At 41.4% G+C, this 16295-nt stretch overlaps 1 protein-coding gene across 2 annotated transcripts in view; it reads left to right on the top strand.

The window, feature by feature from the left end:
• The window catches only part of LOC126253360 (COP9 signalosome complex subunit 1-like), a 92210-nt gene that overhangs the window by 47831 nt on the left and 28084 nt on the right, over positions 1 to 16295 (top strand). The window lies entirely within an intron of this gene.

The following is a 16295-nucleotide window of genomic DNA, read 5'->3' as shown; positions in this document are numbered from 1 at the left end:
TAGGTGAACATATGACTAAAACATCAGAGTGGAAAAGCTCAGACACTTTCTACCCAATATTCGTTGTCCATCAGAACTTCGCACTAATATTTTGCTCATATGTTAACTGAAGATGTGGCTTGTAGTGCCACGAAACCGGTAGTGATCAAATAATAAAGGACTAAATACAGCTTAAGCGGTCATTAATACCCAAGATGACTATTCATAGCTGTGGTTGCCCTATCTACAAGATTGTGTGCGCAACAGTCTAAGTTTTAGCTTCTACTAAATAAATACTTTATTTAATTTAGGTGGACTGTGCCAAAATATAATTTCATAAGATAACATAAAGGGAAAATATCCAAACCCAAGGAACACTCTTTGCCTTAGTTTGTGAGAAAAGACATGTATCAGTAGATGATAGTAGGATATTACAGGGTGTGTCAACATGAAAGGATGATTTTTAATCAATAATACCATGCTTATTACACAACGTTTTAACAAGTTTATTGATTCAGCATCTGTTTAAGAGTACTAAAATGTCCATAAAACATCATCTTATGATTTGAAAATGACACAATGAGAGTGGTGTCTGTTCTTAGCTGTGCACTCTTGACTCGTTCCAAAGGTGTCGCACACACCCAAACTTCTTTTGGTATGCTAGAGTGTTCCTGGCAAATGGCATCTTGACATTTTCCAGTGTATAAAATAACTAAAATGAAAAAGAAAGAAAAAACCAAATGCTGAGATCTGATATTGATAATTCTTTGAGTCAGGCAATGTTGCCATTGTGAGAAACTAATGACCAGGTAATTGAACACTCAATGAAGTCATGTTCACACTCAATGAAGTTATCTTTGTTAAGTGTGTAAGCTACTGCCCTTCCTTGCTGAAACATGGCCCAGTTATGCACTACTGTACTTCACAATTCCATCTCTCACTGTCACTTTGTCAGTGTGAAGAAGACATTCATACGTCACTTCATAGGTTTTGTCTGTCTGGCAGCAAAAGTTCTGATTGCTAACATAACCAGATAAAAGGAAATGAGTTTAGCCACTCATCATGAGAACCAAGTCTTCACTTGATTAAATTGGTGAACCATGACAATTTTGTGATGCCGAAAGTCTAATTTATGATAAAATATTTGCTGTACACTGCAATCAGAGAGGTGCAAATCAGAAGTGAGTTTACAAGCTGGCTGGTATTAATACCCACCACATATCTCACTTGCCAATCTCTTCTTGTGCTCTGAATGACTTGTTTTAGAGTTGAAGTTGTTGCTCTGAATTATTTCACCCATAGCAGAATTATGTTGTAGGATGAAAAGTGCCCTCTTTGACATACATTGAAGTGCTGGCTGAACTGTTGCTGTGTTGCAAAGCAATAGTCATCACATTTAAAAATGTTCTCAGAAAAGGTGCACTGTGCTTACATAAGCAGAATTCAAAGGCTAGTGAAACGGCATCATGCAGGCAACAAACAATGTGTCACAGAGCGACAGTGGACATGTTGCATAAAACATGAGGTCTTATTAATTAAATACCCTCAGGTCTTTTTGCCCCACACTGTACTTGGGCAAATATTTTTGTGATTGTCATTTGTGGAGATTTGATCCATACCATATGGAAATGATTTAATGGGATATTGTAGGCACTTATGAAAAGTATTTTCAGGACAACTATAAGTCACTGTTCTTGATTAGTTGTGACTAGTACATAAGTTGATCCTTGTCAAGGAACAGGACTTAAGAGAATTATAGTCCTGGCAGTGAAGAATATTGATGCCTCCTAGTATATTATTTAGTAATGAGAGCTTGGACCCTCTTTAAAACTGCTCGTTCAGTGGTACTTGATGCCTTAGAACATAGCTCCACCAGTATGAGTTCTCGACATAAAATTTACTGTCCACTGTTACCAGTGTGCTCCACTGGAGTGTTAGTTCACTTGCAGTGTTCTAGTAGTACAATGGACATGCAGAATCTCTCTATCTGCCACTGTCAGCAGCCCATTTAACTTTTGCCTGCCGCAGTGGGCAAAAATGGGTTCATCTGTTGTCAGAGCTTTAACTGAGACACAAAGATACAGTGTGGCAAGGCTGTAGTGCCACATGAAATAATAATAATAATTCCTGTAACCACCCTAGAAGGAAAACAAAGGCAGAGGATGAGATGGTCAGATGAAGTTAATCGACACCTCATGTTCTGTTATTACCAAGCAACAAACCTAGGAACCAACACAACTGGATACAGATCACAAGTATACACAACATTTATTACCTGATACCCAGAATTAAAATTTTTAACAGAACAACGACTAGCTGATGAGATCCGTGTAATAATAAAAAATAACAGGATACCCCAGTCAGAATTAGAAAACATCAAACAAGTACAACAAATACTGGAACAAAATAATGTGCAATCAGAAGAAGAAGAAAATACAGTAATGAACTCAAACATCCCAGAGCAAACAAACAAAGAACAACACGCATCAATTAAACAATCAGAGGAAAACGAAATCTTGCGACAGCCACCAGAACAAGCACAAATAGAACAAGAAGTGACACACATGTTAGATATAGAAGAAAAATTTCAGCTGACATATATAGAATACAAAGACACAAATACAGACATTAGACCATTCTTGCATAGACTGCCAAGTAACCCACAAGTCGAAACAACAATAAAAACTATCAACACAATCATACACAACAAAATAAATGAATATACAACTATGGAATAGTTACAACTACTGGTTTATATAGGAGCACTCACTACACTAAATATACACGCTAGGCAGAGATCAGAACCAACCAACACACAGAAGAAACCCACAAAACCAGCATGGCAACACAGGCTACAGATCAGAATAGAAAAACTGAGAAAAGACATCGGACAGCTAACACAATTTATAAGAAATGAAATGTCAGAAAAAAAAACGAAAAACATTAGGTAAAATCTCACAACAAGAAGCGATAGAGCAATTAGATGAAAAGAAGCAGAAATTACAAGCATTGGCCAAACAACTTAGAAGATACAAAAAAGTGAAAATAGAAGGAAACAAAACCGGACATTCAACACAAACCAAAAGAAATTTTATCAGACAATAGATAACACACACATTAAAATAGACAATCCACCAAACATAACAGACATGGAACACTTCTGGAGCAACATATGGTCAAACCCAGTACAACATAACAGGCATGCACGGTGGATACAAGCAGAAACACACATACAAGATGATACCACAAATGCCTGAAGTGATAATTTTGCAACATGAAGTCACCCAAGCAATTAATTCTACGCACAATTGGAAAGCCCCTGGAAAAGATAAAATAGCAAATTTCTGGCTAAAGAAGTTCACCTCAACACATTCACATCTAACTAAATTATTTAACAGTTACATTGCAGACCCATACACATTCCCTGATACACTTACACATGGAATAACTTATCTGAAACCTAAAGATCAAGCAGACACACCAAACCCAGCTAAATATCGCCCCATAACATGCCTACCAACAATATACAAAATATTAACTTCAGTCATTACACAGAAATTAATGACACATGCAACACACAACAAAATTATAAATGAAGAACAAAAAGGCTGTTGCAAAGGAGCACGAGGATGTAAAGAGCAACTGATAATAGATGCAGAGGTGACATATCAAGCTAAAACTAAACAAAGGTCGCTACACTACGCATACATTGATTACCAAAAAGCTTTTGATAGTGTACCCCACTCATGGTTACTACAAATATTGGAAATATACAAAATAGATCCTAAATTGATATAGTTCCTAAACATAGTAATGAAAAATTGGAAAACCACACTTAATATCCAAACAAATTCAAATAATATCACATCACAGCCAATACAGATTAAGCGTGGAATATACCAAGGAGACTCATTAAGTCCTTTCTGGTTCTGCCTTGCTCTGAACCCACTATCCAACATGCTAAATAATACAAATTGTGGATACAATATTACTGGAACATACCCACACAAAATCACACACATGGTATACATGGATGATCTAAAACTACTCGCAGCAACAAATCAACAACTCAACCAATTACTAAAGATAACAGAAGTATTCAGCAATGATATAAATATGGCTTTTGGAACAGACAAATGTAAGAAAAATAGCATAGTCAAGGGAAAACACACTAAACAAGAAGATTACATATTGGATAACCACAGCGACTGCATAGAAGCGATGGAAAAAACAGATGCCTATAAATATCTAGGATACAGACAAAAAATAGGAATAGATAATACAAATGTTAAAGAAGAACTAAAAGAAAAATATAGACAAAGACTAACAAAATTACTGGAAACAGAATTGACAGCAAGAAACAAGACAAAAGCTATAAATACTTACGCTATACCAATATTGTCCTACTCATTTGGAGTAGTGAAATGGAGTAACACAGACCTAGAAGCACTCAGTACACTTACACGATCACAATGCCACAAATATAGAATACATCACATACATTCAGCAACAGAAAGATTCACATTAAGCAGAAAGGAAGGAGGAAGGGGATTTATCGACATAAAAAACCTACATTATGGACAGGTAGACAATTTAAGAAAATTCTTTATAGAACGAGCAGAAATCAGCAAAATACACAAAGCAATCACTCCTATAAATACATCGGCTACACCACTACAATTTTATAACCACTTCTACAACCCTTTAGATCACATAACATCAACAGACACGAAGAAAGTAAATTGGAAAAATAAAAACACTACATGGCAATCACCCGTATCATCTAACACAGCCACACATTGATAAAGTCATATCCAACACACGGCTAAGAAAAGGCAATATATACAGTGAGATGGAAGGATTCATGATTGCAATACAGGATCAAACAATAAACACCAGATATTACAGCACGCATATTATTGAAGATCCCAATACCACAACAGATAAATGCAGACTTTGCAAACAACAAATAGAAACAGTAGATCACATCACAAGCGGATGTACAATACTAGCAAATACAGAATACCCCAGAAGACATGACAATGTAGCAAAAATAATACATAAACATCTTGCCTTACAACATAAACTTATAAAACAACATGTTCCCACATACAAGTATGCACCACAAAATGTACTGGAGAATGATGAATTCAAATTATACTGGAACAGAACCATTATAACAGATAAAACAACACCACATAACAAACCTGACATCATACTCACAAATAAAAAGAAGAAATTAACACAACTAATAGAAATATCCATACCCAATACAACAAATATACAAAAGAAAACAGGAGAAAAAATTGAAAAATACATCCAACTGGCTGAGGAAGTCAAGGACATGTGGCATCAGGATAAAGTTGACATTATACCAATTATACTATCAACTACAGGAGTCATACCACACAATATCCACCAGTACATCAACGCAATACAGCTACATCCAAACATATATATAAAACTACAGAAATCCGTAATTATTGATACATGTTCAATTACCCGAAAGTTCCTAAACGCAATGTAACATATACCGTACAGTTAAAAGGAAGTGACGCTTGATCAAGGCCCGCATCACTTTCCATTTTTAACCAGACTTAACGTCTGAGAAAGTAAAGAAAGAAATAATAATAAAAGTAGTTGTAATCAGTGTGTACAATCACTGTTTGAAGTGGTTTCATTTCTGGATACACCCATGAATGTGTAGGCAGTCTGTTTGTGTACCATGTTGAGAGGGTAATTGCAAGAAGTGGTGGTGGTGGTATTGACTGTATGTTTTGTCAGACTGGCTTCTTTGACACAAGCATGTCCCATGTATGCTAAGGACGGAATGTGTGAAGGCGATGTAGTTTTTAACTTGTGTTGAAAGATTGTGATGTTTCTGAGATAATTCACTTGCAGTGTGTAACATAGGTAGTGGCCTTCACTGGCTTTACTGATAATAGCTTGTTGACTAGACTTTGTTGCCAACATGTATGGGGACAATGAGCACAGAGGTGGTGCTGGTGGCAATGTAAACACAGGTACTACTTCCAACCAAACATCCGACACACATACCTGTAGTCACAACTACTGAAATGACTAAAATTCTATTTTCAAAACACATTCATTCAACAAAATAATCAACATGAAGAGATTATTGTACAGTATTCCTTGTCTGTGACTGTCCTGCTTTGGGCTAAATCAAAGTATCGCTTACTGCAGTTTCCAGTCTGACATATGCACTGCTGTAGCAGTGTCTCCTCTTGTCAAAGAGTGGTGGGGCTTCTTCAGATAGGAGATATGTGATTGAACCGGAGCAGTGGCAGTGAAAGCAACTGGAAATGTAACCTCGACTGGTTCATGGAGGAGCGCACTCTCGATCACATTAGACTTATATCCTGGTGGACAGTAATATTAAGCTCCGCGCCATTTGTTCCACATGGTACATGACATGAAACATGTTCCACTCTGCCCGTGACCTCTGCATCAGTCCGCTAGAGTTTGTTGGTGAACTCACTGTCTGGTGAGCCAGCCGTCCTGTGTAGTTTGTATTGTTTGAGGGAAGTGTAGCTTACAGGAGTTACAACTCGGCCACAACAGTAACTATGTGAACACAGTTTAAGAGAGTACATTTTAATAGATCAAATTATCATGCAACGTACTAAACAAGAATAACTGATGAACACATTGAAGAGTGAAACTTCCTGGCAGATTAAAACTGTGTGCCGGGCCGAGACTCGAACTCTGGACCTTTCCCTTTCACGGGCAAGTGATCTACCAATTGAGCTACCCAAGCACGACTCACGCCCCATCCTCACAGCTTTACTTCTGCCAATACCTCGTCTCCTACCTTCCAAACTTTACAGAAGCTCTCCTCTCATTCTAGAAACATCCCCCAGGCTGTGGCTAAGCCATGTCTCCACAATATCCTTTTTTCAGGAGTGCTAGTTCTGCAAGGTTCGCAGGAGAGCTTCTATAAAGTTTGGAAGGTAGGAGAAGAGGTACTGGCAGAAGTAAAGCAGTGAGGACGGGGCGTGAGTCGTGCTTGGGTAGCTCAGTTGGTAGAGCACTTGCCCGCGAAAGGCAAAGGTCCCGAGTTCGAGTCTCGGTCCGGCACACAGTTTTAATCTGCCAGTGCCAGTGCACACTCCGCTGTAGAGTGAAAGTTTCATTCTAGAAACATTGAAGAGTAATTATTACAACAGTAACTGAAAAGACGAGGAACAGATAAAAGTATGATCATGCATAACATATGACAAAACATGAATAAAGAAAAATGATATTAAACTCTCAACAACATGGAATAGGTATCAACTGTTATGTTAAATGCTGATGGCCGAACATGTCAAGTATGGCATTTTTTGCCAATGAGATGTTCAGAATTGAGGAAAATGACTTGAGTAGAAATAGACAATTAAGTGCCAGTTTAATCCACATATGCAGCTACTAAAAATGTTTACACACACACACACACACACACACACACACACACATACATACACAAGTTTTATTGGTTTAAAACCTTGTCAGTTGTCAGGAATCAAACAAATTTAAAAATTGTTTTGGTTGTAGACTCTACTTACTGCCTTCCATCAGTTTTCTGCTGACATCTGGAAGGGTCGTCTGTGTGCACATTTGTCAAGTAGTCCTGCATCTGGTATTCGTCCTTTTTGCCTATTTTCACTTTGACTTGCAGTACTACCCATTTCTTAATGTAAAACAAAACTGAACATTGCACCATTGACACACGTAAATGTAGCCTAGTGCCTCTTATTAAAGATACAAACCACTTCTTTCTCAGAATGTTCAGCGTACCCACCCCATACCACCCGGATCCCTATTCATCACTGTTGATGCAACCACCCTGTTCAGAAACATCCCCCATGATGATGGCCATGACCTTGCTGCTACCGAACACTACCTCTCGCAACGTCCTTTGGACGCCAATCCCACTAACTCATTCCTCATACGTCTAACTAATTACATCTAAAAACAAAGATGATGTGACTTACCAAACGAAAGTGCTGGCACGTCAATAGACACACAAACATACACACAATTCAAGCTTTCGCAACAAACTGTTGCCTCATCAGGAAAGAGGGGAAGGAGAGGGAAAGACGAAAGGATGTGGGTTTTAAGGGAGAGGGTAAGGAGTCATTCCAATCCCGGGAGCGGAAAGACTTACCTTAGGGGGAAAAAAGGACAGGTATACACTCTCTCTCTCTCTCTCTCGCACACACACACACACACACACACACACATATCCATCCACACATATACAGTCACAAGCAGATACGTCTGCTTGTGTCTGTATATGTGTGGATGGATGTGTGTGTGTGTGTGTGTGTGTGTGTGTGTGTGTGTGTGTACCTGTCCTTTTTTCCCCCTAAGGTAAGTCTTTCCGCTCCCGGGATTGGAATGACTCCTTACCCTCTCCCTTAAAACCCACATCCTTCCGTCTTTCCCTCTCCTTCCCCTCTTTCCTGATGAGGCAACAGTTTGTTGCGAAAGCTTGGATTTTGTGTGTGTGTTTGTGTTTGTTTGTGTGTCTATCGACGTGCCAGCGCTTTCGTTTGGTAAGTCACATCATCTTTGTTTTTAGATATATTTTTTCCCACGTGGAATGTTTCCCTCTATTATATTTATAACTAATTACATCCTCGCACATAACTACAGGGTGGCGCACGGAATGTGTTACCAATTGTGAATGTATGCTTTCCTGGCGTATACAGCTGGCAAAGAGTTCTCGGGCTTCCAGCCGGGTGGCGGTGTCTTCAAACTGCGACGTTTCGACGAGTGACATACTTGTCATCTTCTGGCGAAGTGCCAAGACTTTGCGGATACCGGCATCCGCAAAGTCTCGGCACTTCACCAGAAGACAACGAGTATGTCACTCGTTGAAACGTCGCAGTTTGAAGACACCGCCACCTGGCTGGAAGCCAGAGAACTCTTTGCCAGCTGTGCTACCAATTATTTCTTTAACAATTTACGACGCACATTAGATATCCCACTGGGATCTCTACGGTACTCAGTAGTACCAGCAGAGCTTGGAAAAACAAATGAGTTACGAAATGACATGTAATTCACGATACTGCCACTAGGAGACTAGTAAGCAGCAATGGCTGACAATGGAAGACTGACGACACAGCAACGATCGGCAATTGTGTTACTTTTCATGAAACGAAAAACCTTGTTGTGACTCAGAGGTGTTTTCGACAACAGTTTAACACACGATGGGTCCCTTGCAAGAAGACCATCCACAGGTTGTATGATAAACTTTAATAGGAAGGAACAGTATTCGAAGCGAAGCGACCTCGGCCTAAGCCTTTTTGTTGCTGGAGACTATTGAAGCGGTAAAAGTTGCTGTACAGAGAAGTCCTGGGAAATCGTGTACAAAGGCAGCAGTGCAACTGGGAATAGCCAGACGCTCTGTTCAACACATTCTTAAGTGACCTCCGTATGTACCCATACAAGATGACCTATGCACAGCTCACTGAAGAACACAAGCAGCAGAGACTATTGTTTGCTCAGTGGGCAGAGGATAGGGAAGAAACTCTCAACAATGTTTGGTTTTCAGACGAGGCGCATTTTCATTTAGACGGTGTGGTTAATAAACAAAATGTACGCTTTTGGGGCACTGAAAACCCACAAGTGCTTAATGAACAACAACATTATGCTCCGAGGATTACAGCGTGGGCAGCAATTTCCAGTCACGGACTTATTGGACCCTTTTTCTTTGAAGAAACTGAACAGCGAGCGTTATTTGAGCATGCTTTGCAATAGCTTCATTCCACAGCTTTTTGCTACTGCCTTGCCCTTCAACACGCAGTGGTTCGTGCAAGATGGAGCAAGGCCACATACTGCAAACACTGTGATGGAGTTTTCACACGAGCATTTCGACATGCGGATCATTTCACTCAGGTTTCCACGTCGCTTCAGTGATGGACAAAATTGGCCCCCAAATAGTCCAGACCTCAATCCATGTGACTTTTTTCTTTGGGGGTACCTAAAGGAAAAAATTTTTCCAAAACGTCTACGTGATTTAATGGAGCTCAGAAGCTTGCAGTGAAATTATGGAAGACATGTGCCGTAGGGTAATCACTTACTTCAGTGTTCGTTTGAAGGAAGTTAGTAAACGAAATGGTGGACATATTGAGCATGTGCTGAGTTAGAACAAATATCCATGGACGGATCTTCATTGTAGTATATGATCCTTTCAGATTGTATTGACAATAAAGTTTATATTCAAAAACAAAATGATAATACATTTCGTGCGTCACCCTGTACATTTCCTATTTACCCAAGTATAAGTTAACCCAGAATGTAAGAGGAGTACTCCCATTTTTTAAGATGCTTCTGAAGAATTTTATTTTTAACATATTCTGACTAATTACAAACTGTTTTATCATGAAGTACCTAAGAAAGATTCTAAACTTATTCTGTTTATTATTTGTCAATATTTAAATTGATACAAGGGAAATGAGATAAACAAAAACAAATGCTATAGATTAATTTTTATCTTCACTTCCTTTTTTGGTTACTATCTAAGCCAGTTGTAATGACCTGGCCTATTTCGGTCTGCTACACGTCAGGATGGGTGAAAGAAGCTGCAAGGGAGAGGGCAGACTTGCACCAGGATGTACCATGAAACAGTAATTGTATTGACAGCCTTATACCGCACTCCATCCATCCTCACGGCCGTGCTGTGTGCTTGCATACGCAGCCGATCACAGAATGTGCTGATGCCCCAATCCGCTAGTGACTTCCATTGTCCTGGATCCCAGGTGGCAGCTACCACCATGCCAAGCACCCCACCAGCCGGTGATGCAGTGCGTGCCACCAGTGGCAAGGAACGAGTGCGACGAGCACAGGTCGTCTGGAGTCTTGCCAGCTACCCACCCTCCCGCAGTTAATAATTGCTGTCCCCACGTTGTGCGCTTGGGTGCAGTAGCCGACACCAGATGTCTACGGCCTAGCAGCAATGCCTTGCCATACCCCCACCCCCCACCCCCACCCCCATCCCCACCCTCCCAACCCTATCCCAACAGAGGCAGGACCGCCTGTGAAGCCAGCCATTTCAAACATAATTTCTGCACATTTTATGTGGGCATGACCACCAACCAGCTGGCTGTCAGGGTAGGTGGTCACCACCAAACTGTGGCCAAGAGCAGTGTTGACCGCTGAGTGGCAGAACACTTTGCTAAGTGCAGCATGGTGGAGTTCAGTTGTTGCTTCACAATTAGTGCCATCTAAATCCTTTTCCTCCCCAGCACCAGTTCTTCTGAACTACACAGTTGGGAGTTATCCCTGCAACATATTCATTTTTAAAGTTCTCAATCTCCACTAACCCTCTGCATCTATACATTTTGCCCTACAATCTCCCCTTCTTCAGTCCTAACACCCTCCCAGTCCATTCCTCTGTCGTCATCTTGTGCCACATGAACTCACAATCTCCATTGCCTGTGTTTCGCACCTGCCCCTGCGTAACTGCTACCCTGTCCTCCTGCATTCCTGTCCTGTACACATTCTGCCTTCCTCTGAGCTGTTAGCCAACCTTACCCAACCCCCTCCCACTTTCCTGCCTCTTTTCTCTCTCTACCCACCCCACCGATCACAACCTGTCACCCCAATCTACTTGCTGAGCTGCAGTCACGGCATTGTGTGTTCAGGGGACACAATGTAGAGTACTGCAAAGTTGTAATTCGTTTTTGTGCATGCCTGTCGACAATTCAGCAGCTCCACTATTTTATGAGTTTTCTCCTTCACTCCAAAATTATTTAAATAGAGAACATAGATGTTTGTTAATGGTCTCCCCTTATCCTCACTACAGGTGAATTTATCTCATCGTAGTGTTTGTAATTTGGCTTTCATTCTTAACCCCCACAATGTATCCCTCTTTCCTTAACAAGGAAGGAACCTATAGTTACAAAAGTTAAGATAGTATGTAGCACAGTACTTCTATACTTACCTCTCTGCAGTACTAAAATGTCTGCTTCCTGTTGGTACCTACTGGCCAACAATTGTTTCATTATGTGTGGTCAGTGCTGCCAACTTATTTGCTAGATTCAGTGTTCATTTATCTGAAAATACTTACTTCCTTGCTCTATACTTCTCTTATGCAGTATGTTGTAGTTTGTCTTTTACATAAGACAGTTTGGGGAAAAGGGAGCAGGGTCCTCTAAAGACGAGTTTAAGGTGGCGAAGTGGAGGTAGGGGGGTGGGGGGAGGTGATTTGGAGGATGAATGGAGAGTAGTAGTGGAGCTAGAACCTCTTTTAAAATGATTTTTCAGGTGATGTGTTCACTGACTTTGTGCAGTGTTTGGTCTCCAATGTTTATTTGGTCAGTAAGCAGCTGTTTGCTGTGTGTTAGTTCTCTATGTATGTAGAAGTTTTTTGAAATGTAAAGGTACATTTTCAGTGGGTGGTATTGCTCACATACATTCCTATTACGCTTGGCCTGTGATATGCTTGTTTACGGTGATGTGCAACTGTTGAGAAGTTTGTACTGTATTTTCATGGCCAAATATGTTTGTTGTAAACATAAAGTTTTGCCAGTGTCCCAATGTAAATATTGTCAAACTCTCTGCAGTTGGTCTTCATAGATACCAGTTTGTTAGTATTTGTCTGGTTTTGATTTTAGATTGAGACTTATGCTTACAAAACAAACATGAAGTGTAGGTAGGAATTCCAGGTAGGAATATCAGCAATGTAGGGAAAGACAGATTGCTACTTACTGTAAAGCAGACATGTTAAGTTGCAGAAAGTGTAATTAAGACACTTACATAAAGCTTTTGGCACAGCCTTCATGAGCAAAAGAGAAACGCACACCATTCATACACACAAGCAAGCACACGTTATGCACACATTACCGCTAACTCCAGCTGGCCCGAGTGCTGCTCTCTGAATGTTCCATATGCAGTTACTACAGCTTGACACTCGCTACACAAGAGTATGATATAAGCTCTACAGAGTGATGATGCAGTGACTCTGTGCACACTAAGAAGTGTACTCGATTTGAGCTTCAGATGGAAATCCCACAATTCTCCATTGTGACCGTATTTCATAGTCAGTGCATGGTAGTGGCACCTCCCAACTCCCAGGAGGCGTGGGTCAAGACTTGTCTAGATTGGTGCTGCTGGCTTGGACATGCAGCATCTTTGCAATGGTTGGCTGATGGAGTGACATTATTGATGACAGACAACACCATATTTCTTTAACCCCCGCCCCCCAAATGGAGCACAACAGCAGGGATGAGGATTGAACATGGATGCAATTGCGGGAGCTGAGACTGTAGTTGTCATGGAACACCTATCTGCACCCTCGGCGTTCATCCTGAGCACGACTAGAAACCAGCCACCGGGTGAGCACCAGCATCCATGTGCAGACTCAGGTGTTGATGCAGATGGGGTGCTGAGGACAGTGACGGGAACCTCGGGGGTGCCCTGCTGAATAACTGCACCACAACCACTGGAGTTGCGGCCAGACTGTCAGCTCAGCTGTAATGCTGTAGACAACTCCACATTGACTTCCTTTGGTGTTCCTGAGGAGGTGAGTGTGCTGCAGGAGGAGGTGACTGTGGTAGGTGCTAAAGGCCTTGGCGTTGAACTGGGTCTGTGAGCAAAAGGGGAGCAGCAGAATCCAAAGTAACAGGCCTAAGCTCGTTTTGATGCCAGTGCAGCCTCATTGAACTTCTGATGGTGTGGGTGTAAGTGGACAACGAAAGCACAACTGAAACTAGATCACATTCCCATCTGCAATCCCTGCTGCTTAAGGTCCTATACGAAACAGTTTGCTGAGGCAGAAACTTACATGTAGATTGTGGAATGCAGAGGCTCTGAGATGAACACAGATAGAGGAGCAATGTCCTATGAAAGTGACAGTTTCGAAGTACCACTGGTGACTTGCCATCCCTGAGCAAGGAGCGGTAAGATAACAAAAACAGCTTGAGGGCCTGGTCCCGTGAGTGGGTAGCAGCTCATAGTTGTGCATCTGTGCCTTGAAGGCTCTGGCAAAATGTTTCACCATGCACTGTATTGGGAATGGTAGGACATCTTGAGGATATGATGTATTCCATTGTCACTGCAAAATCGTTCAAACATCATGTGATGTAAACTGTGACCCATTATCAACCAAAATTACTTCCGGTTACCCTTCAGTACAAAATATTGAAGTATGGGACAGCACAGTAGTCACTGACGTAATGGAGGTCATGTGCACGACGAAGGGCAACTTGCCATATGCGCCCACCACCCATATCAGTGGGTATTCCAATATGGACTGGCAAAGAGTGTGTGTGTGTGTGTGTGTGTGTGTGTGTGTGTGTGTGTGTGTGTGTGCAGCTGCTGCCTTGGTGCAGCAGAATGTGGCCAATCAAAGTAATTCTGAGTGGGAGCAGCCCGATGCTTCGTACATGTGGCCCACTATGAAGTCATTGCCTCGAGCTGTGTGTCCATACCTGACCATGGAAAATGGCGTCTGGCTAACTGTTTCATCTGGAAGAAACCATAGTGATCCTTGTGTAATGGTTTGAGTACTTTCCACTGGAGGGACTGAGGAACTATTACAAGAGCATTGCCACATGGAGGAGGAGAATGCCTGGTTGCACTAAGATGGCTCTATGGTGCACAAAGCAGTGAAATATCACAGGGTCGTGGATTCCGTTTGTGCTAAGAGGCCACCCAAGGCAAACAAAGTCGAGAATACTGCTTAACAAAAAGTCTGCAGAAATACTTCCAGTGCACATGTCTCCTTAGTCGATGTGGAAACAGAAGCCTTCTGATGAATCAAACTTCGCATCAGAACACACTAGTAGTTGCGACGATAGGTCTGCATTGGAGTGCTTAGTGGTAGGCCAATATGTCAATTAATATTGGTAATTAGACAATAATAAGGCCCAGTCCTGTAACTACTGCACTTGCCAAGCTGAGGTAGGCTGAGAGGAACCAAACAATGCTGTTAGTGGCCTATGGTCCATAATTAAGTAAAAACAGTGTCCATATAAATACTGATTTAACTGGGTAATCCCATAAACGATGGCCAAACCCTCCTTTCCCAATTGGCAACAACTTGGTTGTGCCTTATTCAGTGTCCTTGATGCAAATGCAATCAGCCTGACCCCCAAACTTGCTCACTCTTTACTACAGAAATGGCCGGACCTTGCATGTCAAACTCGGTAATGCCTGCTACGCCCTGAGACTCAGTTATGGACAACAGTTATCAAGTTTTGGTTCGGAAGCTTTATAATAGAGGACCAAATGCGTGCAGGCCAAGCATTGACACTGATAGCATAGTGAAGCATCACATCAGTAGAACTTTTGAGCCGACAGTGTCTTGTTAATCCACACAACTCCGACCGATTGTTTATAAGATTGCCCAGGCTGCTGTTTAAGCCAAAGGAGTTCATGTCTAGTAGCTGCGACACGTACTTGGGCACTAGTTCATCATACGGGACTTCGGCAGGAAGAATGTCCAGGAATAACTTAACCACCAAACAATACACTTCTGCACCTATCGTGGACAAGAAACGATAAATTCATTGGTGACTGATGGCATTGTAGGTGCAGAAATGCATTGTAAGCTGGGCCACATATGCTGCTCATTCTTTGCCTTGACTCAAAAATGCTTGTAGCTTAGATGCTTGAGCCACTTGTTGCATTGATTGAACTCGAACAAGTGTGGGTGGCAGTTGTGCTGCTGCTGCTGCTGCTGCTGCTTCTGCTGCTGCTGCTTCTGCTGCTTAAGCTTGTAAAATGCCTTGAAGTGTTGTAATTAGTATTCAGTGTGTTGTCCTGTTAACTAAACAGTTTGAGTCAGTGACAAGTCTGGCACTGGAGTGAGGGCAGATATGATATGATATGCACTCTTAGTTAAATAACTAACAAAAACAATGATGGAATAAAAAGCAGCTAATAAATTACTACAGCAAGCGCCCAACTAGTTGCCTCTGTTATGTTTTTTCATAGGTGTAGTTGAATTCAACACAGTGAAGTAACACAGTTCTGTACTTAGTATGGAAAGAAACTTACCTTTTATAGCTCTCCATTGCTGTGACTGAAGTGAACACGTATAAAATTATTTATAAAGATGTAACTGTTGATTGCAAAGTACACAGAGTAGTAGTGTGATGTGGCAAGTCTGTAGATTTAAAACTCTGAATGCTCTAAATGCAATTAGCTACAACAAGTGTCCACTGTAAGAGGAAGAAGACTCGATCTGAACATCAGACAGACATGCCCCTTGTGGCTATATTTCATAACCACTCGTGACACCAGCGCCTCACATTTCCCGGGAGGTGTATCTTGAGTCTCGTCCAGATTGGCACTGCTGGTGATGC

Source organism: Schistocerca nitens, chromosome 4 (genome assembly GCF_023898315.1).
Source record: "Schistocerca nitens isolate TAMUIC-IGC-003100 chromosome 4, iqSchNite1.1, whole genome shotgun sequence".
Lineage (NCBI taxonomy): Eukaryota > Metazoa > Arthropoda > Insecta > Orthoptera > Acrididae > Schistocerca > Schistocerca nitens.
The sequence above is the reverse complement of the archived record's forward strand: the minus strand, read 5'-3'. Positions and strand labels throughout refer to the sequence as shown.